The sequence below is a fragment of the Camelus bactrianus genome, chromosome 9, assembly GCF_048773025.1.
Source record: "Camelus bactrianus isolate YW-2024 breed Bactrian camel chromosome 9, ASM4877302v1, whole genome shotgun sequence".
In the NCBI taxonomy this organism is placed as follows: domain Eukaryota; kingdom Metazoa; phylum Chordata; class Mammalia; order Artiodactyla; family Camelidae; genus Camelus; species Camelus bactrianus.
The window spans coordinates 74,465,304-74,491,868 of NC_133547.1; the positions used below are offsets into that span (position 1 = coordinate 74,465,304).

At 48.0% G+C, this 26,565-nt stretch overlaps 1 long non-coding RNA gene across 2 annotated transcripts; it reads right to left on the reverse strand.

Moving 5' to 3' along the window:
* Window positions 1-1,298: 1,298 nt before the first annotated feature.
* On the reverse strand, window positions 1,299-26,554 carry LOC105074264 (uncharacterized). Of its 2 annotated transcripts, none has more exons than XR_835773.3 (3): window positions 26,253-26,530; window positions 8,194-8,353; window positions 1,299-1,617 (listed from the first exon to the last, which is right to left on the reverse strand). It is a non-coding gene; the product is annotated as an uncharacterized LOC105074264 (long non-coding RNA). The 2 variants fall into 2 exon arrangements; XR_006727231.2 differs by lacking the exon at window positions 1,299-1,617 and adding an exon at window positions 7,819-7,897 and having other exon boundaries at window positions 26,253-26,554.
* Between the last annotated feature and the right edge of the window lie 11 nt (window positions 26,555-26,565).

Consider the following 26,565-nt stretch of genomic DNA (forward strand, 5'->3'; position numbering starts at 1 on the left):
TTCCTTTTCTTTAAAAGGACCCCCAGATCGCACAAGCTTCAGACCCTACAAAACCTGGACCCACCTCTGGCCAGAAACATTTGTTAAGAACTCTGCTGGCTCCTCCCCCACCCCCGCCCCAACCTCATGGCCTTGCTGTTCCAGTGAAGTGAGTGAACCAGGGACACTTTCAAGACAGTGTCCAGCCCTGGGTCTGCACTCCATCAGGATCGGACTCTATTATTACTAGAACAAAAGTAAACACTTACACAGTTCTGACTCATGCTGGACACAAAACAAACACACACATACACTAAATTTTCTTGGTAAGGAGCTCTGGTTCATCAGGAAGTGAACATTAAACAACATGGAAAATTGCCACAATAAAATAGCTAAGTATTGTGTTGTGAGTGTGAGTGTGTGTGTGTGTGTGTGTGTGTGTGTGTGTTTGTGTTGGGGGATTCTTGGATGGAAAGTCAAGGCACCTGTGACCTTGAAGGAGTTTTATCCCTTTCCTGGACCTCGGTCTCCCCTTGTGTCCACAGGACATGGTGCCAGATGACTTGTCTGCTCCATGATGCTAAGTCACGGGCCCGTTTCAGGGGTGTGGGCAGCACAGGTGGGACTACTACTTGTGGCAGAGAAAGCAGATTGCTTCTGCAGGCAATCCCACCTCTGCAAACCATCCATCTGGGAGGTCAGCCTGCAGACACTGCTCCTCTCCATATTATAGGCCTGTGTGTCTTGCCCTTAGTCATCCAAATAAAGCATCCCGCCATCCACTTCCGGTGGCCTCTGGGCACCCTGCCCCCACACGTCGTCACTGGCTCACAGCTGTGAGTCCGTTTTCCAACAAGGTTTTCTGGTCAGCGACAAGGGATGAAAGCAAAGACTTCTCTGATGAAGCAAACTCTTCGCCTGACATGTTCTCTGAATTTTCTTTCTTCAGTCCCCCTTTGCAAGTTCCCAGTGGCATTGTCTCCCAATGCTCACATTTTTTCCTATTTGAAGGAAGGAGGAAGCAAAGGAAACTCCCCTACCCTAAGTCACAAATAACAACCCCCTTCAAGTTGCCTTGCCTGCACTTACTGGCTGAGTGCCCTGGGCAAGTTCTTCAATCTCCCTGAGTCTATTTCCTCACCTGTAAATGTGAACACACCTGCCCTGCCGGCATCTGAGCATCACTGGTAGGACTTAATTAGATGGAAGTGTTTCATTACATGTAAAACATCTTATAAATGTAATGTGGTTGGGAGGAGTGGATCACCATTAATTCTGCTCTGATTTCTCTGAGTTATTTGTTTTTTATTGCTGTATAACGAATGAATTACCACATATTTAGCGGCTTAAAAACAACACTCATTTATTATGTCACAGTTTTGTGGAACAGAAGTTGGGGTGGGCTTACTGGGGTTCTCTACGCAGAATTTCACGAGGCCAAAATTTCGTAAGGTGGACTCTTTCCTGGTAGCTCTGGAAGAATCTGCTGTCAGCGTCACTGAGGTTGTCGGCATAATCTTGTTCCTTGTAGCTGCAGGTCTAATGTCCTCCCATCTCTGCTGGCTCTCAGCAGGCGTTGGGGGTGGTCACCCCGGCTTCTCCAGGCCACTCACGTTCCTTCCTATATGGCCTGTTCACCTTCAAAGACAGTGAGGGGACTTCAGGTCCTTCTCACTGTTTTAATCAAGGGCTCCACTGATAGGGTCAGACTCACCCAGACAATCTCCCCATCATAAGGTCAATGTACCTGCACTTTCCTTCCATCTACACAATTCCTTCACAACAGTACCTGCATTAGGATTGATCAGATAACCAGAAGAAGAGAATCTTGGAAAGGGATGAACATTGTTAGAATTCCGCCTGCCACACAGGGATTCTTATGAGGAAGGTGAGGAAGTGAAGAAAGGAAAGCCCAGCCAAATGATCTGGGGAAATGCTGGGTTGAGCAGAGTGAAAGTAATTTTGTTGGCTAGGTTTTCACTTCTGGACGTATCAGAGCCATCGACAGACTATGTGACTCTTTGAGTTGTATAATTTCCCAAATATATTGGGCTATGGTGCCCTTTCCTGCTAGAATACTTGTTATTCCTCTTCACCAAGTTTGGGAAAGAATTATCCAGTTTTTAAAATGAATTTTAGCTCTTTGGATAACAAGGACCCAGGATGCTATATGGGGAATTCCCTGTATCTCTATACCTCAATTTTTGGAGACTTGTGACCTCATACTTCCGAGTTGACTCATTACTGTTAGGTATCCTTCAAGGCACAGTCTGGGATGCCCAGTTATCAAAAGGAGTTAATTCTTTGTGGTCATCCAAGAGGCCTCTGCACTCCTTCCTCCACAGGTGAGGTCCATGGTGTTGTGCCAATGAGGCCACCCCAAGAAGGCTGCAGTTTCCATAACCCAATCCTCTGCCGCAGAACTCAGTTTGCTTTCAGTTAAATCTGAAAGGCCAGAGGACCATACTTACAAAAGCCAGAGGGAAGGGACGGTGAGCATCACTGAAACTGGGCCTCTGTTCATTGCCCTTGTGGTCTGGGCTTCCCTTGACCATGCCCTGAAGCAGAGAGGAATTCCATCTTGGAAGGTACAGACCTCTAGTGAGCACCCCCATCATCCCCTCCCTGGTCCAGGCTAGTACCTCTTTCTGCGGCTGTCTCAGGGCTGCAGCTCAGGCTGGATCTCTGGGCACTCCACAGCTTAACCCTGTCCATTCAGGTTAGGAGCTTTGGTGCAAATTTCACACGATCTCCCTGACATCGATCTCAAAGTATTTATTTTTTTATTTATTTTCAATCCATTTATCTGTGACTCTATGCTTGATGTCAGCTTGTGGTTTGTTTTCCCTGTAAGGGTCCCCCAGCCATCTTTTGGGGAAATAGCAGTAAGTTTCGGGACCTCTAATAAACTGTAACTTCAGATGGAAGGTTGCTCTTGCTGGAGGCGAGTGATTAAACATTTTAATAGCGCAGCAAACTTATCAACAGACTCACAAAAAAGAAAAGGAAGCGATTTTATTCTCTTAGCGTGTTTCAGAGTATTTTACTACTGAGGTCAAATGTCTGTCAAAGATTTTTGAAGCCCAGATTTGACTTTGAACAACCTCAAAAGATTTCTGTAACGCACACTGCATCGTGCCCTATAAACGGCCCAGGATTTTGCCTGAACATGTCTGACTATCCAGTTCAATATCACCATGGCTCCTAAAAGGTTTTTAATATAGATATTAAATATATCCATATCATCACTTCAGTGAGCGCATGAGCTGTGCTTTTTCCTCTGGGGTCTTCCGAGCTATTTGCTGCTGACATACACTATTAAAAATAAACCTACCCCGAGGAACTAGTCATTTTACACAGTATTAGGACTAATGTTATCATTTAAGTAGCTCCAGAGATTTGCCAAGTACAGAGGCCCCAGATAACGATGGAAACATGATCGTGTGAGATAATCTTCTGTGCGGAAATGACTTTCATCATCTGTAGTATGTCGTTTAAAAGATGCTTATTTAAGACTTATACTATTGAACGAATATTGATGTCTTCAACAAGAATAAAAAACATCAATGCCACAGTTAGATAAAGCATCAGAATCACTTCCGGGGCTTGGGACTGGACCGGGTCTGAAATACCCCCAGCATCCGTGTAGTGATTAGGGAAGAAGGGTGGAAAGGGAGGAAAGAGATCCACCTCAGTTTCTCTCCCCAGCCTTGTGGGAACACACAGACACTGGCAAGTACAAGTTTAAGAACTCTGCACCATAACCTTATAAAGAAGGTATGGTTTTTATCCCCCTTTTAGAGATGAGGCAAACTGAGGTTCAGTCAGTTTTCTTAAACTGAAGTTCAAACAAGGTTTGAACCACTTCTAAGATATGGCAAGGCCAAGATTTGAACGGTTCTGACACCAAAGTCCACCTGCCCTATACAAGTATTGTTCTCAACATTTGTAGAGGGACCAGGACTCTGACAGCCATCTCTTCGCTGCCCATAGGGCAGAGACATAAATTTAGAATGTGATTCAACATTGATTCACCCATTGATTCAGACAACCAACGACTATTTCTCGAGCATCTACAATGCACTAGGCACCGTGCTAGGCACAAGGCATCCAGAAATGAAAATGGCCTAGGTCCCAACCCCAAGACAAAAGTCGGAGGTCCACATGCAGAATCTTGTAACTGGGTAGAGGTTGGATGCCCACCGTGAATGTCTGCACAGCTTGGTAAAAGTCAGTGCCCATGTCGTCTGCCTGCACTGCTCTGAGTAATTTCAACAGGCTGGATGGGAGCCAGGTCCTCTTCAACCCATCTTCAACCCATGACTTCAGGCTTGGAGCTCCCAAGAGATGCATTACTCTATATACATAACTAGCTTCTGTTGTTGGCTGTTAGACACCATGACATCTATTCACTGCCTCTTCGATCCTCTAACAGCCCAGGAAAGTAGGCAAATATTAGTCCATTTTAAATATGAGAAAACTGAGGCTCAGAGACGTGAAGTGATTTATCCAAGAGCACACAGATGGATGGATATGGTGGAGTGAGGACCTGGGCCTGACCGTTGACACTCTTCCCCCTCCCACAAACCCATTACAAAGGACATTACCCGAGAGCTTGAAGCTTGCCAGGTCCTTTCAAGTAGTTACTGATATGATACCCATTTTAGGGTGAGGGGCCTGAGGCACAGAGAGGTACGTCACTTGCCCAGGTTCACCCCACCAGGAAGAAGCAGACACACAACGTAAACCCAGGCCTTCTGACTCCTGACACCAAACTTCCAGGCTCCCCTCACAGGGTGGTTCCCCTTGAAAAAGGCAATCAGGTCTTAGTCATGATTTGCCAGGTCCTCTTTGGTCAGGATGCTCCTACTCTGGGAAACAGAACCCTTACTAAAGGCAAAACATCAGAGAGGAAGTCTCTTCTGGTCCCTCTTTTCCTCACTTGCTCCCAGATGCTAAGAATCCTGCAGCCTCGCCAGGTCTGGGGCTACTGAAAGAACTTTTTTTCAGAAAAGTGTGGGGATCTATTTTGACATGAAGAAGAACAATACTTTCCGTGAGCGGTTCAGCGTAGGGGAGAAAAGGGGTTGCAGAGAGGGCACCAGCGCTGGTTCTGGGGAAGGCGTGGACTAGTGATGGGGTCGGTCCCTGGTTAAGCTGCACGGCTGGTCTGATGGGATTTGGCAAATGCCAGCCCCACCCCACCCCCATCTCCCCTGCTAGTCATTTTTACCTGCTGCATTTGCATATACATATGATATCTGTTATCCTAATTATATCTATTTCCCCAGGTACAGACAGACATACCCCGGAGTTGGGGTGCCCATTAGCAGATCATATGGGCCTCTGCAGCTGTGTTTTGATTAGCAGAAAAGGCTCTTTGGCATCGGAGAACTGAAATCACCTCTTAGGGCGTGACAAGCGCAGCCGAGCATCTCACAAGTGAAAATAGGAGGTTTCTCAAAAGCAGGAGCAAGAACGACCACAAAGAATTAAAAGGAGAATAACCTTTAATGGTTTTGACTGTGAAATCTCAGCCGCGCTGAAGGCCCGCCACCCATCAGGCACAGGACCTCTCCGGGCTGGGCCAGATTCACCCCCAGACCTGCTTTTGGGGGGAAAGGGCAGGCAGTGGGGGCCCCCAGAGGGAGCCCAACCCACCATTTTTCCAGGCTGGGCTCCATTGGTGGGGGTGGGGGGAGGCCACGAAAGTGAAGAGGCCAAGGATGGTTGGAGAAGGGATCAGCCACTTACCTCAATTGATAGGCAAAGTATATGCAAATTATTATGCAAATCACCCAAGCCCTCCTGTAGACCTGGAGGCTCCAGGCACTCCTTTTCGGAGCCATGCATGTAGGTATTTTCAAGTTTGCTCACTGTCCACGCTTTTGCAGTTTCCTTGGGAGAGTCTTGCTTAATATTACAAATGTGGCTTATGGGTCGGTCCCTTAGCTGTTCAGGGTGTGAAGGCTTTGGAATACAAGGTATGTTCACAAGTTCTCTCCTATTTGACCCTTGACGACTCTATAAATGAGCTTGAGCTGGGGTTTCGTGACCCCAGTGGTACTGAGCCTAAAGGCATTAATGGGCTTGCCTAACGTCCAGCAGCCCAGCAGCCAGGCTGTGCAGTGAACCCTGCCTTGAACCCCGGTGCCGTAACTTGATTCTCGGGCTCCTCGCTTGTCATTTCCCTGATTTAAATATTACACAGCAGAACGGTGGAGGAAGGGCAAGGCAAGGAACATCAGGAGAGGGGATTCTCAGTCTCCTTCTCTCCCCTTCCAAGACAGTGGCAAGGTGTCTCACCAGAAAAGGCCAGGTCGGAGAGGGGAGCCAGGCTTTGTGGACTGGAAATGCTTCTCCAGGGATGATGAGGTATTCCCAGGTACGTGTGGTTGACAGTTACTCATTAATTCTTTCTTTCCTTCAACAAATATTTATTGAGGACCTACTATATGCCAGGCATTGTTCTCAGCAGCCTGGGTCAGCTGGAGGCTGATCAGTATCAGCTGTGCTAAGGGTGATGACGAAGGAAAAGAGACGGGCTGAGACCCACCCAGGGAGACAGGCTAGTCTCAGGAAGAGCACCTGAGCAAAGAACCCTCATGGAGCTTGAGCCAGCCCTGCAAGTGTGGAGGGGGGGAGATTTCCTACAGGGGTGTATAACGCAGAGATTCAGAAGGGGAAGGGCTGAGTTTGAGAACCAGAAAGGAGGTGGGCCTGGCTGCAGTTGGCTGGGGCTGCCTGGAGCAAGGTTGGAAAGGGCAGATGGTAGAGATGAGTTTGGGAAGGGAAGAAGGAAGGAGCCCAGGGGAGCCTCTGAGTTTTTATAAAGGTAGTTTTAAGCTACCCCCAAATTGGTGGCTTACAAACACTTTTTAAAAAAAAAATTAAATAGATTAAAATCATATAATATTTTTTATGTAGTCATTCTCAAATTTTAGCGTATACCAGAATCACAACCAGAACTTATGATCCAGCCTCTCTTTGAGGGGGTGTGGGGCTAAGAACCTGCATTTCTAATGACTTCCCAGGTGCCTGCTGCCGCTGGTTCAGGACCGCATGTGGGGAACCATCGTGTTAAGAATGCATCACCTAACACCTGCACCCCAATGTTCATAGCAGCACTATTTACAATAGCCAAGACATGGAGATAGCCTAAATGTCCATTGACAGATGACTGGATAAAGAAGATGTGGTATATTTATACAATGGAATACTACTCAGCCATAAAAACTGACAACATAACGCCATTTGCAGCAACATGGATGCTCCTGGAGAATGTCATTCTAAGTGAAGTAAGCCAGAAAGAGAAAGAAAAATACCATATGAGATCGCTCATATGTGGAATCTAAAACAAACAAACAAACAGAGCATAAATACAAAACAGAAATAGACTCATAGACATAGAATACAAGCTTGTGGTTGCCAAGGGGGCGGAGGGTGGGAAGGGATAGACAGGATTTCAAAATTGTAGAATATTTAAACAAGATTATACTGTATAGCACAGGGAAATATGCACAAGATCTTATGGTAGCTCACAGAGAAAAAAAAATGTGACAATGAATATATATATGTTCATGTATAACTGAAAAATTATGCTCTACACTGGAATTTGACACAACATTGTAAAATGATTATAAATCAATAAAAAATGTTAAAAAAAAAAAAAAAAAGAACGTGTCACCAGAGGAAGAGCAAGCTTTTGTTTTCGGAAACCCTTGTTTCAGTAAGACACATGTTAATGTGTACTAGAATCCTGGTGTAAAATGTATTTTTTAAGAGTGGGTCATGTTCGAAAAAGTTTCAAGCTCTTGAATTAAAGACATCAGACCTCTCTCTAGAAGAGAAATCATCATCCTTTAATGTTCTGCAGGCTCTACGGGAAATCTTGTGAGTTCAATCAAAACGAATACACCTGCAAATATATGAATGAAAAATGAAAGAAAACCCAGCTGGCATAGGAAATAAGATTCTCCTATTCATAACCTTACTTTGGCCTTCATTTCTCCTACTGAACCTTCTAAAATGTTGTGTGGCACTTGGCGTAGAGCCCGGAATCATGCTGGCCCCTGGGCTTCCTGGCTTCTGACTCCGGTGCTCAGCTCTCTGGCCACTGTGACCCTGCTTTCCTGCCCTGGTACCACCTCCATGCTGCCACTGTTCTCCGGAAGGCCCCTCAGCATTCAGTCCTTAAGATGCAAATCCACTCACCTGTGGTGTCCCGTGGCTTGGATGGTTTTCTACACATACCCACGGAATGGTTTCCTCTGTACCATAGCCTTGCTTCTCCTGTGAGTGCACTGGCTCCAGCTTGAAGGTGAGTCCCAATTTCCAACAAACAATGTGTCTGCATCCTGTTTATACTGCAGCTCTGTAGTAAAAAGCATTTATTAGCTAGAGAAAGACATAAACTGGATCACAGGTATCAGTATGATGAATATATTGACTGACCTGTGTCTTTATTATAAGTAAAAGTGAGTTAAACTTATACACATTTATGGCTATTTAAATGTATTGTCATTCCCCTGGTGGACCATGGTCAGCTCCCCAGTAGCCGAACCTCCTCTCTGTCCTCTTGGAAAGGCTATGCACTTTGGGGTTTGACTCCAGCTTCAGGGATAGGTCTGAGGTTAATCACATCCAGCATGTGGTTTACTAGTGGTCACGTGAGCTGACTCTGGTCAATGAGACCAAGGGAGAGATTTGCTGGAGGCTTCTGATAAAGTTCTTTCATGCACTTTACAGAGAGAAGGAATAGGAAAGTCTACTGCCACTTTCCCCAGTGGGACAGGAGCGAGGAAGCCAGGGGTCCAGATGCCTGTGTTTGCCACCCTGCGGCCACGTGCAAGAGGCTGGCCCAGGTCCCTGATGTCATGGCTGAGGTGCGGGATTAACCAGTGCTGGATATGGAGGCTAAGAAATGTCCTTACTGTTAGGTCAGTCTGAGACGAATATCGTGTTACCATCAGCGGAGCTCATCCTAACGGGTGTGGTCCCTAATGAAACGCAGAGCCGCTTAGCGGTGAAGAGCTTAATGTCTGCACTCTGAGAATTCAGAGTGCAAATCCCAGCTCTGCCCCTTGATGCCTGTGTGAAATTGGGCAATCTACCCAGGCCTTCTGAGCATCAGTTACATTCATCTGTACAACGAGGCCCCTGATGTTACTGTGGGGGTTATCTGCCAATGTGGGCTGGCTGGAAACCCCGACATTCACCTCCTTTGGGGGAATCCCCCAGTGGTGTGTAGTGTTCGTGAAAGAGAGAGCCTCCCTAGTATTACTCATGCGTAGCAGGCAAGATCTTCTTTTTCCTGCCCTGGTCCAGCCACATGGCAGGTCTTGATGCAAAAACTCAGCAAATCCAGATTGAATGTCCAGGGCGGGGAGAGGATTGGAAGTTAACGGTGATTGGAGCAGCACAGGTGACACACAGAACAGCTTTCTCCTGCCGCCTGGCCCTCTGGGGTTCACTGGGCCCCTGCCCTTTCCATAGCCTTGAGTTCCAGCCTCTGACAATTACCATGAGGCCAAATACCTCAAGGTGCAATGATTATCACTTATATTGGTAGCCGCCAATATCCTTCCAATAAACCCCCTCCTGGAACAGCGAGTCAGCCTGGGTTGCTTGCAGCCAAGAAGGCTGCCAGATAAAAAGGGCCTCCTTTATAAGGCTGTTGTGAAGCTTAACTGAAATTGCACTTGTAAAGCATCACACTGAATGCCTGGTTCAGGACACGTCAGCTATTGAGATTCTTACAGACCCATGAAGGGATGATCTGAGTTAAATAAAGGGTTTCAATTGACCAGAAAGGGTACATAGAATCCCAGTTGCCGAATTGGCAACTTTCCCCTCCATAGCCAGACGCTGGCTGCTTTGGGTCTGCTGTTTGCCATCTTCACCGTGAACTGACAACGTTTGGTGAGCACAACAGAAGGCAGGCACAGATCATCCAAGAGCCACACCAAACAAACAAGAATACTGAGTGATGATTCTGGCAACAGATTCTCCTTCTTCGCCGTGGGATGCTAGCCCTAACGTGAATATCACTTCACAGGCTGGGGGGACACAGCTAAAGGGCAGCGTTCAGAAGACCTAGTGGTGGAGGGACAAGGGCTCAGAGGCAGAGGTCCAAGATCAGCTCCGGAGTCCAGACAGCTGCCCCAGGGACATGTTCCGTAACCACCGGCCTCTTTATCACCACGCACACTTTGAAGTGGTTGAACCTGCCTTTTACTTGACAGGTCAGATGTGACAGGCATGTGGCTGAACCTTGTCATTTGGTGCCTTCCAGACACCAGTGCCATCGACAACATCGTCATCAACAGCATCTTTGCCGTCTTCCTAACATTTATTGAGCTATTATTAAACCCCGGGGACGGCTACACGTTTCCTGAACACTACTTCCTTTAGCCCTTGCAACAACCTTAGGAGCACAGCTACTGTTATTGCGAGTAATAAACAGATGCTTAGAGAACTTGGGTGATTTGCCCAAGGTCACAGAGCTAACAAGTGATGGAGACAGAATTCACCACTGGGTTTGGCCACGCCCTTAACCACTCAGCCCCCTGGACACCCCTCTTCCCACATTCACACTCATACATTTGGACTCGAGTTTCAGCCTGGCTTCTTCTCCACAGACCTTCCTCTGCAGCTGTAGCAGCCACAGAAGAGAACTTCTGCTAAAACCTTTGTGGTTTTTATTTGGAAGATGGGTTATATGCCCTGGTCAGGGCTTGTGCTGGATCCCATCTCCTCTCCATTACAAACTTTTATGTCCGTGCCCTAAAAATGGCCCCTTGGCGCCGACGGCGATACATTGATCATGGCCATTTAATCTCACGTGCAAAGGCAGAGGTTTGGGGACACACTCTTTTCTGCGAGTTTGGGCTGCAGGCTCTGGGCTTGTAAATCTCCCCTGGCACACCGGTGCTGGGGGTGCAAAGGAGAAGCATTATTTATGAATGGGATTCTCTGGCATTCTGCCCCAGATTAATTGCTTTCAATCCTATTTAACAGAGGTCCAATGTGTCAATGGCGGGAAAATGAATCACAGCCACACCACTTCGATGAGGGAAAAAAATCCAAAGAGGCATGCATCTTTCTGAAAGGTCATTGTGCAGGCAGGCCGGGCGGTTCCCTGTTGGGGCACAGAATGGTGATCCGAAGGGAACTATTAGGTACACGGACACCCAAGGCAGGGGGTTGGGTGGGGCTGGGCACTGCAGCTCCTGACTTTTTTCTTCTCTTCCCTTGTTCCAAGGAGGCAACAGCCCAGCCGATCAATAAGATGAGTTGACGGAGGTGCCTGAAGCACAGCCATTTCTCAGGCGGGACATGAATGGCATCTATCACTAGCAGTGAAAAGCCCCTGAGACAGGATGGAGGCTGTTCCCATCGCCCGCCTATATATTCTTCTCTGATAAACATAACCCCACAAGCTCACCGCGAAGAAACCATTTCCAGGAGGCATTGTGCCACCCGTTCATCTTTCCAATGGACATTTTCTTGTGTTGTTCCTCAGCCTTTTCCAGGCTCGTGGCCACTGGCCGGGCCACCTCTAAGGTCTAAGGACCTCCCCTCCCCCATTTTATTCCTGTGGGTCGTGTTGAGGGAGCAGATCTCCCAGGGAATGCCGGTGGAGGGTTGGTGGTGGCTCCTGGCTCCCGGGGAGGTGTTGCAGAGACCCACGTGCTGTTGAGAGGCATTCCAAATTAAATGACTCCAGGGAGGCCACACCTCATCAGGCCTTCCTCAGTTCTTGGAGAGGAAAAAGCATTATGCTGCCAGAGTCATTGCCTAACATGCTTTTTTTCCCCCCTCTTCTTTCTTTAAAAAAAAAAAGAGTCTGGGTATTGCAGCCAAGGTGAGTCAAGGGTTCTGCCTCCTCACCCTGGGGCAGATATCCCTTGCTGGGCTTGGTCAGAGCGAAGTGGGAAGCAGCCAAGAGTGCCAGGATCTAGTTCTGAAATAGACAACACAGGCACACGCCCACTGGGGCCCTTTTCTCCCTTCCTCCCTATACATATTGAATGGGAAAACAAAATCACTGCATCCACACATCCTCACTGTAAAGGGCAGAAGGTAGGGTGTGTGAATGGCAAGGAAGGTCTCACTGGCCTCAGTTTGAACCCATAGCATGAAGAGGTTATAGGCCTTAAAAGTTAGGAACATAGCATAATGAGATCATCCCACTCCAAAGTCAGCTTAGAGACCTGTAGAACATTCACAGGTCACACTGAAGAAAGTATTTCCTAGAGGAAAATCTATCTAATCCAGAACTTCTCAGCCCGAGCACCATGCCATCGTAAGCCCCATATGACTATTAGTTGTGGGGGACTGTCCTATGCATTGTAGGATGTTTAGTGGCATCTGTTGTCTCTACTCACTACATGACAGTAGCACCCTCCCTGCCTCCCACCCCAAGGCATAGCAACCAAAAATGTCTGCCAAATGTCCCCAGGGGCGGAAACTACCCCGAGGGGAAAACACTGCTCCAAGCAAAGGTACAGAGGTGGGAATGAGCCTGGTATGTCCAGCATTTAGAGAGCGACATTCCAGAGCTGCTCAATTAACACCCATGTCATCGAGTTGCCAAGCGAACTAAAAGAAATGGGAAGGAGTTCATGACACAACCTTCATCAGCTCCCTTTTCTGGAGGGCCTCTCACGTGCCAAGCTTGTGCCGAGAGCTCAGCACACACCACGCCTGACAAGTATTAGCGGTTATTAATCCCAGTGCCACGCACGGGTGACTCAGAGCAACGGGCAGCCAGAGGCATCCCTTTCGCCAAATATGGCCAATGTGGGATCCCGTGGCCAGGACGCATTCCCTGCTGCACAAGGAGAAAGAGCGTTGCTTTCGGCCTCTTCATGGATGTGGCATTGAACTGGGGATCTTTCTGGAACCAGGATGAGCTAGAGAACTGAGCCAGCTCCTACTGGAAGATCACTGGCCCAGGGAACCCCTTACCCATCTGACCCCCACCTCACATGACTTGGGCATTTGCTGGCCACTTACTTATGCCGCTCTACCCCAAGAGTTGTCCAGGACCTATGGCATCTGTGTCACCAAGGAGCTTGTTAGAAATTCAGAATCTCAGGCCCCAGCCCTGACCTTCCAATGCAGAATGTGCATTCTTATAAGATCCCCAGGTGACTTCTGAATGCACTAAAGTTGAGACACCGCTTTATCAAAACAGTACAAGGCTGCGAGCATCTGTCAGCATTTCCAAGTGTGAATAGATGCACTGCAACAGCTTTCTCTCGCTAGATTCATGCATTTAACAATATGAATTGAATGCTTGCCAGGTGTCCTGCCCTAGTGTAGCCCATAGTCTGGCGGCCCCTCACCACCCCCCACCCCAGGCAGGTGACTACAGAGGACGTCCTTCAGGTCACACAGCAGGGAAATGAAGCTCCAAGAGACTTGGGGCAAATCCTGCTGATAATAACCAGAGCACGTCTAAGAGCTCAGACATCCTTTTCCCAAATCCTGGTGGCTTCTACTGCACCCATACGACTTTTCAGCTACAATCATGAGGGCAAAAAAGAGGAAACAGAAGTTTCTGCCACTGAGTCATAAGAAGGCAGGATTGGGGGCTGGGAGGTCACAGAGACCGACCCCCAGCTTCAGCTATGAACTCATCTAGAACCAGAGACGGTTTAACTCACTGGGGTGGATTGGCTTTGCTCAAAGCACTTCACCAGTTCATCAGTTCCAAATCAAAGGTGTTTAAAGAACACCCATTAAAAAAATACAAAGCAACCACAGCATCTGAGATTTTAATCAGCCTGAACCCTCAAGCTGTATCTTCCGATCCTTTTAACTCGAGATGGAGGTCCAGATTATGTCCACCCGGTGAACTCCAAAATCCCAGCCCAAGTCCTTTTCTCATTTGGGCTTCCTAAAACTTGAAATCGTTTTTGTTGTCATTTAGCTCCATTTAGTGTAGTTTTGTTTTCTCATAAAGATGTCATGAGACCTGGTTTTAGGCATCCAGCAGCTCCAAAGCTTTGTGGTGCCAGAGAAATTACTCGAGAGCCTCAGTTTTCTCATCTGTAAAATGGGAAAATGAAAAATAACTTCAGAGAGTTCCTGGGGGTGTCCAGCGGGCTAACGTGTGCACTGTACTCAGCCCCAGCCTGAGTCCTGGCATGTAAGCAGCAAATAACAGCTCCCTTCTCCCTCCCTGTTTTTCTGAGAACATCCCAGGGGGCTGCTGAGGGCTGACGGCATCTGATGAATCCTCTGAGGGGTTCTCCAACACATCAGGATGAGCTGCTCAGAGTACAAAGGAGGTAGAGCCCGATTCAAACAAAGAGGATGGAGCCCTTGCTGCCTACAGGACTGCAGGTGGGCTCCCTGGCACTTTGGACAGTGTTCTGTGGGCCTTCTGTGATGCTCGGGAAAATAAGACAGCAGTGAAAGTCTCAGCTGGGGCATGAGTCTGTGGGTCTTAGGGACACCTGACATTCTCGTGTCCTCAGGGAATGCCCTACTACAAGAACCTTAGACTGCCCCTGAGATAGAAGCTAAAAATGCCAGACATCCATTCCCTCAGCCTTCCTTGCAGCTAAAAGCAGCCACCAATGGCCCTGAGAGGACTTTGACTCGGGAACCAAGGCCCAGTAAAGAATCCAGTCTGCTGAAGACGCCCGGGGAGTGGGGGTGGCACCCAGCTTCTGCAGGCTAAGCAGTGGGACTGTTTCCATTGGTGATGGTGGAGATTTTCTGGAGATGAGATCTAGACAGGCTGAGCCTAACTCTCTTGCCCTCCTAAAGAGTCTGTGAGCTGCCTAATCCCTTAGGAGATTATTTCTATGTCGAAATGAACCGGTGTCTCTTGCTGACACTAAAAACCCTGATGGAAGCATCTCTCGGTTTAATTTTTGGACTTTTTTTTTTAAGGGGGGGTTTCATAGATCATTTTATTCCTTATTAAGTACACCACCCAAACTAGGGCTACCACCAAGCCCATATGGCATTTTATACAAATTTGAAAAGCTCCCCCTTCCTCAAAGCAAAAAAAAAGAAAAAAAGTTAATCAGTTCTCAATACTAACAATACTAGAGGAAAACAATAATTTCATATAACTTACACAGGTAAATGACTCATCATAAAATGATTAAAAATTCAAATGTTTAATGATAATATAAGAAATTTCAGTCACTTGGATCTAATTGTTACAAAATCAACAGACATCTTGCTTTGGTAGAAATAATTCTTTTTGATGGTTTTAATGCTTAATTTTAAAAATAGCTTATATTTTATAAAAATGATCATCAGATTGGTAGTCTTTCTTGTAACATTGTGGTCTTTATATTGGTTTTAAAGTATTTAATTTTCTTAATTAATTTATTTATCTTTCTTGTATACGGCATCATGTTTTAGTCACACAGATACATACATACATTCATTTTCATATTCTTTTTCATTATTGGTTACTACAGGATATTGAATATAGTTCCCTGTGCCAACATGGATAGACCTGGAGATCATCATTCTAAGTGAAGTAAGCCAGAAAGAGAAAGAAAAATACCATATGATATTGCTTATATGTGGAATCCAAAAAAAAAAGACACAAATGAACTTATTTACAAAACAGAAACAGACTCACAGACATAGAAAACAAACTTATGGTTACCAGGGGGAGAAGTGGGTGGGAAGAGATAAATTGGGATTTTGAGGTTTCCAGATACTAACTACTATATATAAAATAGATAAACAACAAGTTTATACTGTATAGCACAGGGAACTATAATTTCTGGTCTTAAACGTAGCTTGTGGAGAGGAGGAAGCACATACTGATGGAGAAATCCCCACCACTGACCCACCTCCGCTATGTCTGAGTGAGTGCTTCTCAAAATGAGCTCCTGGGAACACATGCATGTGAGTCCACTACCCTGTACCCAGGGCACTGATGAAAATGCAGATCCCTGGCCCTCATTCCTCAGATACTGAATTAGAATCTTTGGAGCTGGGGTTCAGAAATATGCATTTTTAGCAAGCCGCCCCCAATTGTTTTGCTCACTGAAGTGTGAGAACCAGTGTTCTAGGGTGCTTCCTGACCGTCTCCACAAAGTCAGTTGGAACATCTCTGTGGCTCAGGATGATAAAGGGAAGAAACTCCTTGCAACCAGAGGCAACTGGCCATGGGGGGGACTCTGGCTGCCACAAGCCCCATCCAGCTTCCCTGTGCACTAAGAGGGACCCATAGCTCACACACCACCACCCTCCTTGTGACCACCCTGGGTGTGAGGTTCCGGACTACTCCAGGGCAACTTACTCAAACTGTGGTCCGCGAACCAGTGTCTGGTCCAGCCTGTTGTCAGTCTGCCACACCATAACCAGAGAAATCGAGAGTAAGCATTTAGAAGCTACTTCGACAGTTTGCCAGAATAATTTTACATTTGCTGAATCCATACCGGGCATATCTTGTTTGATGGCGCTTTGCAGCTACTTCACTTTTCACAAACTGTGGCAACACCGCATCTTGTTTAAGTCCGTTGGCACCAAGTTTCCAACAGCATTTGCTCACGTCGTGTCTCTGTGTCACATTTTGGTAATTTTCGCAATTTTTCAGACTTTTTTCATTTTCATTTGTGACGGTGATCCTTGATCAGTGATCTTTGATGTTATGACTATAACTTACCAAAGGCTTAGATGATGGTTAGCATATTTAGCAATAAAGTCTTTTTAATTAAGGTAGGTACTTTTTTTAGACATAATGCTATTGCACACTTTGTAGATTGCAGCATAGTGTAAACATAACTTTTATATGCACTGGGAAACCAAAACATTTGTGTGACTCACTTTATTGTGATATCTGCTTTATTGCAGTGGTCTGGAACCAAACCCACAATTATCTCTGAGGTATGCCTGTAATACAGTTTTGGGCTTATATTTTGTGTAACTCTGTTTTCTATTCCATTTTTCCTAGTAATATATTTTATTGTATTTTAACAAAAACATTGGTCCATGATATATTGGAGGAAAAAAAAAAAAAGCTGGTCCTTCACCAAAAATCGTCCTTCATGACCAAGCCATGGTCTATGGCATTCCAAAATAATCATCCAATCAATAACCCATAAGTCAGTTTGAATAGGGTTAGTGCAGCCTCAGACTCTGAACTCCACCTGGATGCACCTGCCACTGGGGGCTGTGACTTTCTCTCTCATCACCAATAAGTCCTCTAATTCTAAGACTGTCCCTTCTCCTTCTGACTTCAGAGTTGACTTTTTGTTTGCTTGGAAAACCACAAGGCAATCTTCATGCTTTTTCCAGGGTCAAGGTAAGCGCCAATCCCAGTGCCATCCCCACCCAAGCTAATACTTGTTTCAAGATTAAATGTGACCAAGCTCCCAGGACTTTTAGGGTTCAAGTGTTTAATTATGACAGTGGCAATTGCCATCTTCTCTTTAAATTCCTTATCTAGAACATCCATTTCCAACATTGTTTGAAATGAAAAGCCTAATTTTTCAATTTTATTGACCTATGATTTAAGTATACTGAAGCACACATATGTAAAGTATACAATTTGATCAGTTTCAAAATATGTATATAACTGTGAAACTGTAATCAAGAGGGCAGGCATTTCAGTTAGCCCCAAAAGTTTCCTTGTGCCCCTTAACAATCTCTCCTTCCTCCCCCTCCATCCCCAAGTAACAATGAAATCACTAATTTTTTTTCTGTCACTATAAATTAGTTTGCATTTTCTAAAATGGTCTATGAATGAAGTGATCCAATACATACTTTTTTTGTTCTGGCTTCTTTCACTCAGTGTAATACTTTTGAGATTCATCCACATCAACATAAGTATTAACAGTGTATTCCTTTTTTGTGGCTGAGTAATATTCCATTGCATGGATATACCATAATTTGTTTCATCCACTCAACTGGAAAAACCTTAAAAAAGATTATTAAATTTCCCTAATCTGCCTGAAAGTATAATGAGGCGGAAGAGAGGAAAAGAGAAGAGAAAGGTGCCAACTTTTCCAAGCCCATTGCCTGTCCAGCATCTTTGCACTTGCTCTTTCCTTGGCCCAGAAGGCTCGTATCCCGAAATCGCTGACACCTTCTCATCACTCACATCTCCACACCAATGTCACTTTCTCAGAGGCCTTCCCCGACCCCCCCAATCATTCTCCTTGTGACTCCACGCAAGTCACTCTCCATCACTGTATAGTTTCATGCACTCTAAAGTTCTTACGTTTCTCTGAATCTACAGAAATTTCTTTACATCTATCCCCTTCATTAGAATATTGGCTCTAGAAGACCAGAGACATTATCTGTCTTGTTCATGATTATATCCTCCATGCCTGAAATACTGAGCAGATAGTAGGTGCTCAATTAAAGTTGGTCAAATGGATGAATGAATGAATGAATGGGAGGCTTTGCAGACACTATAGATTGAATGTTATTTTTTTAAAGTTGTAAAACCTTCCATTTTGAAAAAATCTCAGAGCTGCCTGATATAGGAAAGATATTTGGGAGGCCACCCACCAACACCGAGGGTGGTGTGAGTGGAGGGGGTGGCTACTCATCAATCAACTCCGAGGCCAGGAGGAGAAAGGACAGAACAACCAAGCCACGGAGACCTGTTTCATGCAACAGTGAGAGACCCCGCCTGGGCCATCGCTGCGGTGCCGGCTGGCTCCAATGCTCCCACAAATCATTCGAAAGCCTAAATCATGTTTAAATCCCTCTGATTGTGACCACCGGGAACTATGAAGGACACTCAGGCATAATTTACATACTGCCAAGCTCCTGAGAGCCTCTAAATAAAGCCCCTGAGGCCCCCGGGCACTATTTTTGAGGAGAAGGACATCAAGTGACAGATTAAATCGAGTCTGCTCCCTCCATTCCGGGAGCAGGGGAAGAAACCTCACTCCCCACTCACTGACATCTTCGACTGTCTTAAACTCCATTTGCTGTCAGATGCTTCCCAAGGAAGCCGTTACTCCATCAAAACCAGTGCACATGGGCTATTGTCTCTCCTGGTTTACACAACAACGCCACTGCTAACAGGTATTTTTGCTCAGACGCCCTCATTCTCTTTCCAGATTCTAACCATAAAATGTGTTTTAATCTCAAAGCACAAAGTGGGGGGGGGGGGTTCACAAGAGGACTTTGCATTCTGCCCGTCAATGTGAAATTACATTTGGTCACAACATGGTTATAATAACTAAGTTGGTCCACGCAGCAGCCATCCGAGGCTCTGTGTCCAGAACACACACCTGGGGAGAAGAGGACAAGATGACAGGACGGTTTTCCATGTCCATCATTCGATCTGACTACAGAATGCTCTATGGTGTTGAGCTTGATTAATTTTTATAATCCAACAAAAATGGAAAGCCAAAAAGCCAGAAACGGAAGGCCAGAGTAAACACTGTAAGTGATTTATACCTTTCAAAGGGCCCAAAGGAAAACAGCACCCGTTTTATCGTTTTGTTTTTCTGCACAACTCAGAGGAGGCCGCACAATCAAAAAGACAAATATGTGAGCCAAATAAAACAACCAGGTGCATACTGGCTGGCATCTAAGCAGCAAGCCACTTACATGTGCACCATTCCTCAGGAACCTTCTAGAAGCAAGAAGATGATCTGCCCCTGGCCCAAAGGACCCACATGCACGATAGGGCTTGGGCTCATGCACAACCTGCTCTAGTTTCAATTGTCTTTATTAGTAGGGAGTTCCCGTTCGAATATAGAAATTCCCTGAGATCACACACGGTTCTACCTTTGCTCTTATACTGTTCCCCTCTGCCCCAACACTGAGCCAGGCGATCATAACATGCTCCCAGGAAATCATCGGTTTGATTGTCTGTAAGCAAGAAAAGGAATGAGGGTGTTTGTTTCATAGTTGTACCCCCATACCTTGCATGTTACTCTGTAGAGTGAATGAATAAATGAGTCAATGGATGTATAGATAAAGAGAGAATGATATTTTAACTATATCGTCCATTTGATCCCCACAACAAGCCTGTGAGGTAATAACAACAATAGTTAACGCTTATGTGGTACTAATTTTGTACCAGCCACTACTCTAAAGTCTTCATACATATTAACTCTTTTAACCCTCAAAAGCTCCAGGAAAACAGGACTATTATCTCCATTTAACAGATGAGAAACTGTTGGAGGTATGTGAAGGTCACACTGCTAGGAGGAGGCAAAGCTGAGTCCTTGTAGGATGCTCTTAAGCTCTATGTTTCCTCTCTATTAGCTACATTTTATAGGGCAGGAAACAGGGGAGTGCAATTAATTTGACCAAAGCTGCCCACCACATGGGTGCATACCTAGGACTATGTTCCCAGGACACTGTCAAATGACAGGGCCAGGATGGAAACACCAATAGCCTGACTCCAACACCCAAGCAGGATGATGAAAAAAGCTTGTCTATGGCAAATATCTGAGTTCAGGAGAAGAGAGATTGTCAGGGGGCCACAGGGGGCTGAGTTAAGAGGCTGGTTTTCTCAGCACAATTCTCCCAAAAGAGAGGTGTTCTGGGGTCCAGGAGGGAAAGAGAAAATAAAAACAAGCCTGGAAAATGTTTCCATCCCCATGCTCCTGAAATCTTTTTGTTTGGGTTGGAGAAGGAGAGATTTGCCAGCATCATCCCGTTTTCAGGGCCAGGGAAATGCCACAGCAAGTCCTGAGCCAAGTTCTAAGCAAAAGTTACATCCATTACAACCTGAGTAAGATTCTGAGCAAGGCTTCCAGGGATTGGGTTTTACTATAAAATATGTCAAAGAGTCTGGAGGCTGAGGGGGGCCCAGGATGAAGAAAAGAGGCTGGGACAGAATGAGAGTTATAAACAGGGAGAAGAAGAAAAAGTTGGTGCTAGTTCCTGACATTAATGTGTAGGTGTTGATGGTTTCAGGATTGTAACTTAAGAGATAATTGCTTCTGTTTTGAGAAGGCACAAGTTAGCAGGGAGACGCAGGTTTGGAACTGGGAGATGTTAGTCTCTGAAATGTAAAACTCCACGTTAAACTGGATATTTAAGTTGGAAAGAACAGCGTGGTCACCGCGGTTGGCGAGATGAGGGTGAACATTGGGAGAAAGAACTAACAGTGCAACGATTTAGAAAATTTCCTGGAGTTGGAAAAGGTGAAAGAAGAAGAGAGGGGTGGGTTATCCCCCGCCTTTTTTTTTTTTTTAATTCATTACAATATGAATCTAGAAAGGATGCACAGGATGGATGAATTGAAGTTTGCCATGGGGACCAGGTAAAGCTACAAATCTGACTCACTGTAGCCCCAAGAAGAAATACCTCTCTTCCTCAGAGAAAGCACTTTCTCAGTAGAGAGAAATATTCCCTAAGAAAGTCATAGCTCAGCTGAGACTTGTAGGATTGGTAAATTACCCATAATGTGAGTGACATTCAGGCCTTGCTCACAGGTTGCCAGGCAGAGAAGGGCCAGGACCCCAGAATCGTTCTGAAACTCCATGTGGCTATTTGATTGATCAAACAGAAACCAAAGGGTGCCTTCCTCTGTGAGCACTGACCGAAGAGAAGGCACCCCCAGGCAGGGCCTCACTGTATGCAGTTTTTTTTTTTTTATAAAACCAAGATGCACCTCCCTTTGGGAATTGTTGATCTTGTTCTTTAAAAAGGGACCTTTTACTGGAGAAAAAGGCAGAGTATACGTGTATATTTTTTAATTTGTTGCAAGAGATTTGCTAAACTAGTTCATCTAGGAGTCCCATAGGGAAGTCATTTGCCTGGATCTCTTTTATGAATGAAAATGAGTTTCCTGGCAGACCCCCGCCCCAGGCACACCCCCAAATGCACACAGAGTCCAGGGTTCCACAGACCCCACGCCTATTCCCAACAGATAACATATAAGAACTGATTACTAGTCACTGGATCCCAAAGTCCCACTTCTTGAGCTCAGCTCGAAGATGAGAATCTGTGAGCCCTGCTGGGCTTCCTGGACATCCTACTGATAGGTTCCAGGAATTAACTACACTCTTTTGCGTCTTGATGACTTTTTTTTCAAGCTCAGAAAACCGCAAAGGGATTTTAACCAAAGGGAAGCAAAGGTTTTCTTTTTATAAATTCGATTAGTCTTTTCCACTTTCTCTACTTCGAGACATTTCCTTTGGGAGGAATTTTATACCCTGAGACCCCTTAGCGAGGCACTGTTGCATGCAGGGCGCAGCGAATTAAAGTGCAAGATGCTCAGTGTGGATGGAAAGTACAAATCACATGCACTTGCGGTCGCCAGCAAAGTCAGTTGCTAAATGCCGGCGTGGAGATGGCCCTGAAAGAGAAGAAAGACGAAGTTTGCCGGCAGTATGGGACCCTTGGCTGGGATGCGTGCGGCTGGTGACCAAGCCCGCCCTCCGCTAGCCACCGCTGAATTTCCCGCCGGAGCCGGCGCCTGGGCGCCTGGTCCCCGCGCTGCACCCGGCGCCGGTCTGGAGATAGCACTTGGCTGCGGGCGGCGGGTTCCCCAAGAAAGTGCGCATTTTGGCCACGGAGACTTAGCTGCCGGGGAGCGAGCGTGCGTAGCGGCGCTGACAGCACGGAGTCCGCAGGGCCGGGGGTACCCACCAAAGCCTCTTCCCCAGGCCTCGGGTTCGAAGCTTCTCCAGCGGCCGAGGAGAGGTTAGGATTTGAGCGACAGCAGTTCGGATAAGGAAGCAGTTTCTGAAACTCTCGGGGAAGCGAAGTACCTGGGCTTGGAAAATAACCGAGCCTACGGTGGGCTTTCCAAACTTGGTCTTTGCGTTTTATCATTTTTCCTGCCCGCCTCCTCCCACCACTCTGGCCCTAACCCTGGGAAAGAGCTTAAAGGCTAGGGTGCTGGCCAAGTCAATCCTTCCTCCCTCTCTCCCTCCACCCCAATTTTCAGACAAGAAAAATATAAATAAACCCCAGAAGTGGTTAATGCGGGTGCACTCGGCCGCCCGCATCCCAACTCACATCACCACCGCCTTCACCGCCACCACGGTGGCCACTACCACCACCCACTCCGTCCCTCCCACCTCCGGGTAGGGGAGGGACTGGGAACCTGATCTCCGGGCTCCAGCCCCTAATATTTCCCCATCAATAATGTTGATACCATCAATGTGCCTCCACTCTCGTCCCTGGGACGCCGCTGCCGCCTTTTCGCCGCTTTCTGCTTGGCATGAGAAAACGAAACCTTCTCTCCTACCCTCCTAGCCTTGGCCCGGGGGGCCAGCGGGGCCTGGGGCCGGTGGGCTGAAGAAGCAGGGGCGCTGGCGGGGCGCGTGGGGGCGTCCTTCAGTTCCAGGGTAGAGTGTCAAACCCGCGCTGGTGGAAAAGAGGAGGGTCCAGGCCAGGCCTCATTCCAGGCTCCATCCCAAACCTGGGGTCAGACTGGGCCAGAATAAGATATTTTGCGGGTGGCAGAACCAGGCCTCGGGAAAAGGAGGCTCAACACCCTCTCCCCTTCCCAGCATCAGGGGATGAAGCGAAGAGGCTGGGAACTCCCTTGGCGGGGAACTCAGTTGTGGTCTGTGGCCCTGGGACGCAACCCTTCAGCCCCGCCAAACCCACCAAGGACGCTGTAGGTCTTGGGAAAACTGAGGGGACGTATTGGTAGAAACATAGGCATCAAGCCCCCAAAATGTGAGTTTGTACAACTCTCCAAGCACCTCCTCCGGGTAAGATTCTTGGCGGCCCACGAGGTCACGACCCTTTCGCAGCTGCTGCCACACTTCGGGCCACCCCCATTCCTTAAAGTGGATCAAGACTTCAGTGACAGGCCCTCGGTGGAAACGGCAAGTCAGAGCCCCGTCTGCCCAAGTTCCCCAGCAGCTGCCCCACCCAAGGCTGGGACTTGCGAACCCCATAGAGCGCACAGGTCTCTTGGGTGAGCAGGACGTGGGGATGGGCTCCAGCTGTGGCACCTCACTCGCTGCCTTCTATCGACCCGCTCAAAAGTAGAAATCAACCCCCACTCTGTCTCCGTTTCTATTAATTTAATTATTTCTTGCCTCGCGGCACACGAAGCCTCACCCGCGCGCCCTGACAGTGCGGCGCCCGCGTCTGCGAACCACGGAACTTGTGCCCGAGACAATGGCCAGTAATTGATGTATTGCCGTCAACAATAAAGACCAATTCTCCTCTCCCCGCCATTCCAACCATCCCCTCCTCCCATCCCCCGCCTCCACCTCCCCTCTCATCTCTCCGGGCCACAGAAGGAAAGAAAACAAACAAGAAATTAGCGGGGGACACTGCGCACGGAGCAAGACGCCCGCCTGTACGCTTTCGAGGACGTAAAAGAACGAAAAAAGTTATTAAAGTTTGGATTCCCCCCAATTAATTCGTCTCTGCTCGCCCATTTTTAATTAAACATCGCGAAGCTGCTTTTGCTGTGCATTTCGTTTGGTTGTTTGCTTTGGTGTTTTGGGGGAGGGAGAGGTTTCCACCCCCCCACCTTAATCACACATAGAACAAGTAAAGAACACGTGCGAAGCTATTCCCGGGAGCTTCCCATGGCGCACGCGGCGCGTACCGGGAAGAAGGGTTTGCGGGATCGCCAGCTCGGCTCCGTTCCCGGCAGCACGCGGTGCCCTGGAGGCCCAGACTTTGAAGAAGCCAAGATTGTTAGAGACGGGTGCGGGCGGCTCCAAACGCGGACATAAGCGAAGAAACGAGTGTGCAAGCGCATACGGACGCGTTCGTCTACCTGGCAGAGTGCGGATTGGGGTGTTTGCGAGGACCACAGTCTGCGGAGTAGGGGGGGGGTTGGTTTTACATGTGCTCCTGCACACTTTCCCGGGGGGTCTGGGGGAAGCGAGCAGCTCGCACCCCAGGAGCACGCAGATCCATCTTTGCCGAGGGATCTCTTTAAATATTCAGTGAGAAATAATGGCATCTGAAGCACCACCTATGGAAACATTATTATCTTCATTCTTCAACATCAACCCCACTGATAGCTTCGTTTATCTTTTTATCAAAATCTACTGTAACCAACAGGACCTGGGGAGGAAAAGGAGAGCGAGACGAAGAGGGTGTGTGTTCGTGTGTGTGTCAGGGACCAAGCAAGGGCAGAAGAGAGGAAAAATAGAAGAGAAAAGGTGAAGAAAGGGCGAACAAGGAGAAAGAAAGCAGGGAGAAGTTATACCAAGGGAAAAACAAAAAGGTCGGCAGGAGGGAAACAAACATTCACCCGCACACAAAAGATTTAGATTAAAAAAAAAAAAAAAAGACCAAAGACGCTAAGAGAAAGAGTCACTGGGGGAGTGCAGTCGGGTCTGGAGTACCCGAAACTCTGTTCAGAAGATTGGTGCCCACTTCGAGCGAACAGATATGGTGCTCTCCAGATTCCAGGGCGCTCCCTAATTGGGGCGTCCTTATGAGCCCTCTCCTTTCCCGATCGCAAGATAGGGCAGGGATTGTGTATCTGCACCCCCCCACCCCATTACTCAGCCTAAGTTTAGTTTGTCCCTCGGGCGCAGGACTTCGGGAACCTTGGAGCGAGGAGACCCCGAGGAGCGAGGGGAAGAGCTAGGCTGAGCCGAGGACTGAGCCTCAGGTTCGCAGGAGCCAGAGCCCAGCGGAGGGAGTGCGGATCCCTTGCTCCCGTTCTGGGCTCTGGGGCGCGGGTGCGGAGGCTGCATTCCAGCCAGGGGAGATGGAGCTGGTGAGAAAAGTTTGGGCGCCGTGCTCGGCAAGTGCCTGAGAGGTGGAGGCGAGCTTCTGCGGAGCCACACAGCTGCGAACGAGGACCCCCACCCCCACCCCCGCCTCCAACTCCCGGCTCAGCGCTGCCACCTCCTCTCCAGGAGCCAGGGGTGCGACCCCCTCCCCCAGGGCAGGGAGCCCAGGGGTCCTGGGGACTGGCCTTGCCGGGAGCCCCGCGGGGCAGGGCCGCGCCTCCCGAGGCCAGGGGAGGGTTGCAGCATGCCGGGTAAGCGGCGGCCCCTCCCCTCCCCCCGGCTGGAGCTGAACTCGGATCCCAGGCCGGTCCCCGCTCTCCGCCCGCCCCGGCCTCGGCGGCGCCACTGCCGCCACCGCCTCCCCACAGAGTGACGCGCCCTGCAGCCAACCGGGGCAGTCGGGGGGGAGGTCCGAGAGGGGTCCTGGGCGGAGCCGGGCCGCCCCCTTATCCCACGGGCTCGGGGCCGCTTCTCCCGAAAACTTCAGCCCTAATTGTCCTGGGAATGTCCGAGGTAGAGAAAAGGAGCGAGGGAGCAAGCAAGAGGCTGAAGGATCAGGGCCCTCTGAGGAGGATCGGGGTGGTGGGAGAACTGACCCTCCCCCCTCAAAGCCCCAAACCCATCACGTTCCCAAACCTTTCCTTGGTCCTCTTCTCCGCGCCCCCGCGAGCCCGGGATCCAGGGGATGGAGAACTCGGGGCGAAGGAGCACCGAGCCAGGAGGCGAGCGGGAGGGAGGCCGGGCCGCGGGCAGGAGGCGGACCGGCGTGGGGCTGGCTCTTCCCCACTCGCTTATTTTTTTTTATGGGGGTGGGGGTGGGCTGCTTTCTGGTAGCTCTTAAAGAAACGAAGAAACACTCACGAACTGGGACTTCCTCCCCCAAATCCCGCCACGGGACTCCCTCCCACCGCGGGCCAGCGCGCCTAGCGCCGGAGTTGGGAAGTTCGCT